A 9,986-nucleotide genomic window follows, 5' to 3' on the forward strand; every position below is an offset into this window, starting at 1 on the left:
TTAAAAGTTGTTTTTGCAAAAGATGTGTGTTTTCGAAATTTTAATTACTTGTTTTTGAAAACACAAGACAGAAATTAAAAACAAAAATGAAAACACAAGACAAAAATTTTAAAAAAAAGAAAAAAAAGAAGCAGAAACTGAAAACACAATAAAACATTTACTAGTAATCCTAAGCTCTATCCAACCCCACCCTATACTTGCTACAAATAGTTCATGACTTGCTTCTAACCTAATAAATGGATAGTTGTATAGTGTTTAGCACAATGCATTGAATAGTGTTTGGCAAAGTCCAAGAATAAGTAAGTGATATGGGGTTGGCTTTCTTGTGACCATTTTCGTATTCCTGTGGCTGAGAAGAAGTTTTGCTTTTTTTACTCACCTTTTAAATTATAAAAAATAAACCCTTTAATTTTCTCTTATTAAATTTTCTCTAATAATAAGGTAAGATTTAGAATTGACAGAATTTTCCAATCCTGCCTTTCATTGAAGTAAATTTGGAGTGGAAGCAATTTTTACAACAAATTCAAAATGAACTCGATGAAGAATCTAGTGATCTCAGGGGTCAATTGAAAAAAAAAAAATAAATTCGGGTAACAAATTAAATTTACCCAAGTATGAGGGGTTCTATTATAAAATGAAACATTTACATCCAAGTGTCCGTCTTGCATGTACTCCACCAATACAATTGACTTTGAATCTTTCAGATTTAACCAAAAGCTAGAGAGAGAGAGAGAGAGTAATGAAATGCCACTTATCTCATTTATTTTTATTTTTATTTTTTTTGTTAATTTAAAAAATAAAAATTCAATTCAAAGTCATAAATGGTGGTGAGGGTGGCTCAGTGAGAATCCAATCTAAAAACTTCGCGGTCCAGACAAATGTTTTGACTTTTTTTTCGTTTCTTTTTTCTTTTTATTTATTTTTTATTTTTTTAATCCTTTTATTTATTTATTTCTTACTCGGCAGGTGTATCCAAATAAGTAACTTATAAGTTGACGTTTGTAACCCTATTAAAAAAAAAAAAACTTTATTAGGAGATAAAAAGTAATATTTGATTATTTTATTGACTTATGTGCCTATATGCAGTATAGCACCACTATCTGGGGTTATTACATCCCCAATGGTAATTTATAATTATTTTTTCTTCGCCTTACTAATGTGATATTTCCCCTTTCTTTAAAGGACTCTTTGGTCATTTTTTGTGACAAATTATGGAGATATTCATTTTTTATGTTATTTTATTTATTTATTTATTTATAAGCATTATAATTCCAATAACATCGACTAAAAACAAAACTCTAATACTATTTTTGAATTTTTATTTTTTCATATTTTTTTTGTCTTTAGTAATTTTTTTAATATTTTAATCATATTTTTTACTAATTTATTTATTACTTTTTTTCAGAATTTTTTTGTCTTTTTAATTTTTTTTTTCATATTTAGTGAATTTGTTTTATATTTCCTTAAAAATAAAAACTTTCTAACTGCGCATTGATTAAGTGCATTTAAATTTTTTTTTAAAATATTTAAAATAAGATTTTTTGTTTTTTTTACTAATGGTAACAAAATATGTAAAACAAAAAAATCCAAGTTAATTTTCAAAAACTAAACTAAAACAGATGTTATTCCCAAAATATTTGACAAATATATTATATAAATTAGTAAAGTTACGGTGACTAAATTTTAGATATCATTCAATAATTTACTAGCGTCGTTATATTAATGGATTGGTTTTTCTTTTTTTTTTTACCAATACATTGGTGATATTTAGAATTTAATATTCAAATTTGGTCAACATAACATTATTATAATAGTTAAATATATTTGTTTTGACAATTTACTAGAAAACCTTAGGCAATATTAAAAGAAGTTCTACAAATTTTATTTTTATTTTTGTATAAACAAAATAAGAATGAATATAATGCTAATTTTCCTGACAAATTATATTTAGCTTTATATTATATTTGTTATTTATAAAACCATTTCAGAGTTTTATTAATTTAAGTTATAATGTGAATCCGGGTATTTGATGGAGTTGTTTTCCAATGTGGTCAATACGTACTTTGAAATATTCATGTTTGGCCACCTTTCTTTTAGTCTTTTAGAAAGGTCTATATTATATTCTAAAAGTTTGAAATATCAATTTTATTAATGGTCCCCCCTTGACTTTTATTTACTTCCACTTGAATCATTCTAGATGCACTAAGGGGCTGTTTGGTGGACATGAGCCAGGACTCACGCGATTTGTTCCCAACCTATTTTGACAATTTAAATTGTTTAATTATAGGATTGGTCAAATATATTATTTATAAAAAAATAAGATTAATTAGGTTTACGTGACTCCATAATTAACTCTTAATTGTTTTTTAAAAAATTGTCAAAATCATGTTGACGGTTTTTTATTATTATTTTTTTTAAAGATAAATGTGATCTTGTTATAGAGTTATAAATGTTGAATTAATTTAATTTTTAGTGAATAATCTATTCGATGAACCTTATAATATGAACTGTTTTGGTCATCGAAATAGGTTTGGGACATGCCCAATGGGCTTCACAACACAATGTTCTTAGGCACACACTACAAGAAATGTCACTTTTGGCTACCAAAGTATTGGTCGCCAAAAGTCACATATTTAGTCGCCGAAACGATTTAGCGACCATAATATTTTGTCGCTAAGCTTGTCGCCTTTACCCTATCGGCGATAGTATTGGCGACTAAAATTTTTTTAGTCGCCGAAAGTGACCACCTTTGGCTACTAACTTGTGTTTAGTCGGCAAAAGGTATGTTTTCCGCCACTAATGTATTAGTCGCCGAATGACTACATTTGGCTACTAACTTCTTTTTAGTTGGCAAAAGGTATCACTTTTAGCTACTAAATTGTTAGTCGCCGAAAGTACACATTTGGCTACTAGCTTGTACACATTTGGCTACTAGCTTGTACACATTTGGCTACTAGTTTGTATTTAGTCGGCAAAAGGTATCACTTTTAGCTACTAAATTATTAGTCGCCGAAAGTACACATTTGGCTACTAGCTTGTATTTAGTCGGCAAAAGGTATCGCTTTTAGCTACTAAATTATTAGTCACCAAAAGTACACATTTGGCTACTAGCTTGTATTTAGTCGGCAAAAGGCATGTTTCCACCACTAAAAAATTAGTCACTAAAAGTGCTACCATAATTTGAGAATAACTATTATAGACCAAAATATTTGGTGGCCAAATAATTTGAGAATAACTATTATGTATTTGGCTACCAAAATATTTGGTAGCCAAATACTTTAACGTGTTTTTTTTTTTTTAAATAAAATTTTCTATAAACAACCTGTACAAATTAATCCATCACTAAATCTATTATTAATACAACCTGTACCCTGTATAAACAATATAATCCATCAACGGTAAATATGTTATCAAGCATTCAACAACGTGCACACATTTCAGTTCCAACCATCCAAAAAATTAATATTAAACGTCCACTTATATATATATTACAAATTTCATAAGAACCATGTCTAATCCCATGTCAAGAATTTAATTCCATACATAATACTGGAATAACGAAATTAATTGTAAACCTATAACTTCTGTACCACAACAAAAATTATATTCTATACTGCCACAAAACTATTTTGTACCACGTGCTATGTTAATTTCTACCAAATTAGCTGATATTTACTCTACCAAAAAAATATTTTGTACAAACCACTATATAAAAAACATATCCAGTTTTGTACCACAATGTCCTAACGTACTTGTCAACAAAAACATATCCACTTTTGTATGTCCAAAAACATCTGCAAAAAAGGGGAAAAAAATCATTAGTTCGGTACGTGTAGAGGCACTTCTGGACGACATATATATATCGTAATAATTTCAAACATTAAAATGACGAGGAGAGTAATATCTATTAACTAATGCAAGACATCCAAACATGGGCCCATAATAAGGCGGCAACAACAACATGCGTGCACACACACAAGTGATACCTGAGAGTTCTCAGAGATCCACACACCCACACACCTTAATCAACTAGAACGAAGTGTACAAGACTCTTCATCAATAAGTTCAATTATGTCAGCATTTCTGATTCAAATGAGTCGCACAGAACAATTTTAATTCATTGCATTAAGAACAATTTTAGAAAAAAAGTACATTGAAAACTTTCCAAGAAACAGTAGTGGGAGGGGAAAAAATAAGTAAAATAAAACAATTTTCACATTTTCAAAAGTAGTGGATCCATCAAAAGGGAGAATAAAAAAAAACCGAGAATGTATGAAAAAAGAAAAGAAAAAAAAAGAGAACCAATAACAGTAGCATTCTTGATCATCTGACCTTTTCATTTTACCAGATATCAAAATGGAAACCAAGAGTAAAATGAGTTTTTGAAACTTCTAAATATTTCAATTTCCCAGATTCCCAGCTAGAAAGAGGGTAATAAAATTGAGTTTTTAAAACAAAAATAAATCATAAGCTCTTTCCCTAATTTAAATTATCAAGCAAAATAAACAACCCAGCAAAACCAAATAATTTTCATATAAGTTCTCATCCAAGAGCTCGTCAATATATAAATCTTTGAATGAGAATATAATGCAAGTATAAGCTCTTTCACATTGCATAAGAAGCAATATTTCTCTTATGCAATAAATGGTTGAGTTAAACACAAAAGTTTCCTGGTTAAAAGGCATATGGGCCTAGTTATATTATAATGCCTAGAAACATGGCATATGCAATCAAAGTCATGATCAAACAAACAGGTCAGAATATATATATCCTCATTCTCGATCGAGTAGTCACCATATTTTGAGATATCAAGCTGAAAACCACCCTCACAAATCCGTAGGTAATAGATTTCTTTATCAAGTACAATTTCAATATCAGCTAATAACTGAGCTGTATGCAACCATTCACATGAAACCATTACGCCCTCAATTAAGATAAAAACCTATAGGATATATATATATATATATATATACATGTTCTAGAGATGGGATATTTTGTCTTTTATTTGTGAATTTTGATTTATTCTTAATTTATTAGTGTTATTGAAATATGATGATGTAAAAAGTATAAATAGTTTAATTGTACTTTTTAAAAATAATAAATTTATTATTAAAAATTAAATTCATCAGACTGTCCTGTAACTATGCCTTTAAATTTTTGCAATGTAAAACTATCGACAAACAACCAATAACAAGTTGCCCATTTTAGCATACCTTTCGCGTGAGGGCCCAATTATTAAAAGATGTGTTCAACCATCAAATGAAAGCCGACTACTTCTTCCATCTAAAAATAATAATCTATTTTCAAAAGTTAATTTCTTTTTATAATACAATTATTACATTTTAAAAATATTAATTTTTCAAAATTACCTTTTGATAGTATATTTTTTTAGACATATCAATTGTCATAATTGTACTTTTTGTATTATTAATGTATTTAAAAAAAGGACAAAATAAGAAATTCATATTATTTTAATAATTAATTTTTTAAAAAAATTAATATTTTGAGATAATAAAAAAAATAAGATATTAATATTTTTGGATGGTGGGTGTACAACCTCTTAATAAAAATAAAAATAAAAATAATTAATTTTTTTATTTTCATTCGGCTACCAAACAATTTAGTAGCCGAAAGTAGGTATACAGCGACTAAAAGAAATTTTGTCGCCGAAACTTGACATTTGGCGACCAAAAGTTTGGTCGGGAAAGATTAAAAATTAATTTTTTAATTTTCATTCAGCTACCAAACAATTTAGTAGCTAAAGGTACCTCTACGGCTACTAAATTTTTATTTAGTCGCCAATTGTCATATATTTAGCTACTAAAAATTGTTTTAGTCGCCAATTGTAATATCTTTAGCTACTAAATTTTTTTTAGTAGCCAATAATCAACATTCCCCTACTAAAAAAAATTAGTAGCTAAAAAGTTGACTTTTGCCGACTAATATTATTTTTGGTAGCCAATTCCGTGACTTTTGGCGACTAAATTAGTTTTGGTAGCTAAAAGTGGTCGGCAAAAATGCTTCTTCTTGTAGTGACAACACCAGCATGACTTCACAATTTAGTTTTTTTTTTTTTTATTTATGAAATTGCTTGGTGTAATTTTTTGTTTAAGTTTATTAGGCAAAAATAATTTAAAGAAATTAAAAAAATTAAAAAGTTAAAAAAAATATATTTGACTTTTGGTGCAGCTAGTATGAATTACACAATTTGTATTTATTTATTTTGAGAATCTGCCATAAATTGTTTAGCGTGATTTTTGAGTAAACTTATTAGACACAAAAAAAAAAAAAAAAAAATAATAATAATTAAATATATAGAAGAAAAAAAGCTAATTATTTAAAAATTAATTTTTTTAACTTCTAATTATCAATTTTCTATTTATAAGAAAGAACACCGAATAAAACAACTATTCTTTCAGTGGCATTGTGAATCACAACCTAAATTTGAGAGACCACAAATGTCACTGATGGAGGTTAGGTTGAGGCTCACGTGTGATAGAAAAAGTCGTGAATACAATCAATTAGGGTGTGAATTTAATAAAAATTTTAATTTAATATTATTATTATTATTATTATTATTATTATTATTATTATTTTGAAGTTATTGCCATGGTTGATTAATGGACACACCTCTAAACAAGGCTCAATTTGAAATACCGCATAAACCCTTTATTTATTATTATTATTATTATTATTATTGTTGTTGTTGTTATTATTATTATTTTGATTTTTTCAATAATAAATTAGATATCTTAAAAGGATTTTGTTAATGTGTGCCTTAGGGCATATGCTTGGTTTGTTTGTACGATATGCATGTAAGTGAGTATAATAAAAGATATACAGTATTTCTAAATTTTCTTATCATGTGTCATAAAGGTATATGTTAACAAAACTTATCTTAAAATATATTTGTCTATAAAATGTATATAATCGAAATATATAAAACAATTATATATAATTGGATGGCATGGAACCTAATGAAAATTGGTGACGTATGAGCTCAACTCAAACCAACAAGATAAATTTGTTGATAAAAAAATTCCTGCATCTCATTTCTCATTAAAAGCTTTAGCTTTGCTTAACACTACAAATGAGTTGAGTTGAACTTTGAGATTTTCAACATCGGCCTAATTTAAATTTTTCTACTTTTTTCCCTGTATAATTAATGGCATTTAAGCTCCATTACAAGTTGGTTGGACCCATGAATTCTGAACTTGAATTAATATATGAGATAGGAAAATGCTATAAATGTCAATTTTTTTACCAAATAAATGATCAAATATCTCACATAGATATTGAATGGTGTGGGGTAGTAAAAAATTTAATATCCCTAACATTACCCTATCAGATATGGTTTTGGTAATGCATAGATGAAACTAGACGTAAATGTGGCAATGTTCATCGAAACAAATTGCAAAATGATTTCTCTGTATGACAGTGCAAAATCTTCTTTCTTTTTGTTTTATTTGTTTAAGTGCAATGGATGCTTAGAAGTTAGACCAACCAACCCATCATAAATTTCAATCTCTTCCCATAAATATGAGTTCCTCTCTTGAATCGCTTTTGAATCTTCCCATACTTTGAGTTCTTATTCTGAATTGTTGCACTCTCATTATGCATGTGACCACGTTTCTGGCTAGATTCAAATTACCAAAATGCCAAAAACAATCATCAGTGATGTTGTTAGTGTTGAAAAAATTGTATAAAGTATAAAAAATATATTGAAATATGTGAAAGTGTTTTATAATAAATGAAGAGTATATTCAGATCGTAAATATTTGATATTTAGTAATTTTTATTGACATTTCTTAGAACAGTCATTAGTAAAACCCTACAGATTATAGTGTTATTTGGTACAACTTAATTTTTTTTAATTCATATAGTCTTTTCCAATCTATTTGTTACTACAAATTAGAGAAAAAAAAAATTGATTATTTAAAAATTATAAAATAAGTATTTTTAGCTTTTACTTCTAATTGTTAACTTTTAATTTGTGAAAAGGTGCACCAAATAAATCGGCTCTATGTTTCTGTCACATATGGCAATTGATGTCTTGTTTGAACATCTATATGACTTCAATTTAATTAGACAGATTATAGCATACAAATAGAATAATTAATTCATGTGACTCTAACATTTGAAATTTTTGTTATTTAGATTAGATTTTGATACACATTTCACCCAACAAAATTGATGATTTTTTTAATCTACAACTAATAATGCAAAACAAATATATAATTGAGCTTATATATTTACATAATCATTAGAAAACAATTATGAACAAGAGGGGATTATGTTTTGCACTAATTTAATTAAATAACTAATCTTACACTAATTTTATACGGAGCGGGGTCACTGCTGTGCCCCCTCCCTGCTGTGTTCATGCTGTGCCGTGAAACGGCACAGTTTCACATCTTCTTCTTCTTCTTCTTCTTCTTCTTTTTTTTTTTTTTTTTTTTTTTCACACAGTTTCTTCTTCTTCTTCTTCTTTTTTTTTTTTCTTAAAATTTATTTATTTTTATTTTAGAGTTTAGAGTTTTCTTAAAATTTAATTTTTTTATTTTAAAGTTTAGGCATAATTTTTTTATTATTCTTTTAGGGTTTAGGGTTTAGGTTTAATTCTTAGAATTTATTTTATTTTATTTTATTTTAGGGTTTATGGTTTAAGGTTTAATTCTTAAAATCTACAACATACTTGGTAAGAGTTTTCCAAAAACTCTTTTCAGAAAATTCTACTTTCTTATTTTTCGAGTTTTTTTATTTTTATTGAATTTTTTTAATATTTTAAGCAATTTTTATTTTTATTTTTTAGACATACCTAACATAAATATACCAAAAAAGTAAAAAATTTGTGAAAGAAACCTTTTAAAAATTCACTAAATACCAAAAATATATAAAAAAAAATACGAGAATTCCGTACATATTTTTTATTTTTATGTATTTATTAATTTTTTAAAATATTTTTTCACAAATTTTTTACTTTTTAGATACATCTAAGTAAGGTGCATCTAAAAAAGTAAAAAAAATCTTTAAAATTTTAAAAATATTCACTAAAAACAAAAAAAATACGAAAATCAAAAAATTCGATTTTCAAAAAACTTAATTCAAAAAATTCAAACTAAACACACTAAATTATTTTTATTTTAGAATTTACGGTTTCATTTTAATTTTTTTATTTTTATTTTAGGGTTTACGGTTTACGGTTTAGGTTTAATTCTTAATTTTTTTTTATTTTACGATTTAGGGTTTAGGATTTAGGGTTTAATTTTTAATTTTATTTTATTTTAGGATTTAGGGTTTAGGGTTTAGGGTTTAATTCTTAATTTCTTTTTTTTTTTTTTAAGGATTTAGGGTTTAATTCTTAAATTTTTTTTATTTATTTTACGGTTTAGGGTTTAGGATTTAGGGTTTAATTTTTAATTTCTTTTTTATTTTATTTTATTTTAGGGTTTAGGGTTAAGGATTTAAATTTAATTCATAGTGAGAACATAAAAAAGGGGGAGGGGGTGAAATTAAACCCTAAATCCTAAACTCTAAACTATAAAAAAAAAAAAAGAAAAAAAAAAGAAGATAAAACTATGTGAGAACATGAAGAAGAAAAAAAAAGGGGGTGAAACTGTGCCGTTTCACGGCATGACAGAACACAGCAAGGAGGGGCATAGCAGTGACCTCGCTTCCAATTTTATAAATTATTAATTCTCTAACTATTAATTTTACTAATCAAACAGATCTCTACAAGTCTTACAATGCATATCGTGAACGTATTGAGAAATTTAAGAGGTGTGTGAATTTGTTTATGCGGCTATACCAAATTGACTTATGTTGCTCTCATTAATTAACAATTTAGAAAAAGAATGTATTTTCTCAATTGTGCCCCAACTGTTGCTGTCATTTGCTTTTTCACTTCCCTGTTGCCATATTTCATGTTTTTACACCATGGTCCTGAACTTTGGATTATTTTCAATGCTAACTCCTTATTGTTAGAA

The sequence above is a fragment of the Camellia sinensis genome, chromosome 5, assembly GCF_055761805.1.
Source record: "Camellia sinensis isolate YWXY chromosome 5, ASM5576180v1, whole genome shotgun sequence".
Taxonomy (NCBI): domain Eukaryota; kingdom Viridiplantae; phylum Streptophyta; class Magnoliopsida; order Ericales; family Theaceae; genus Camellia; species Camellia sinensis.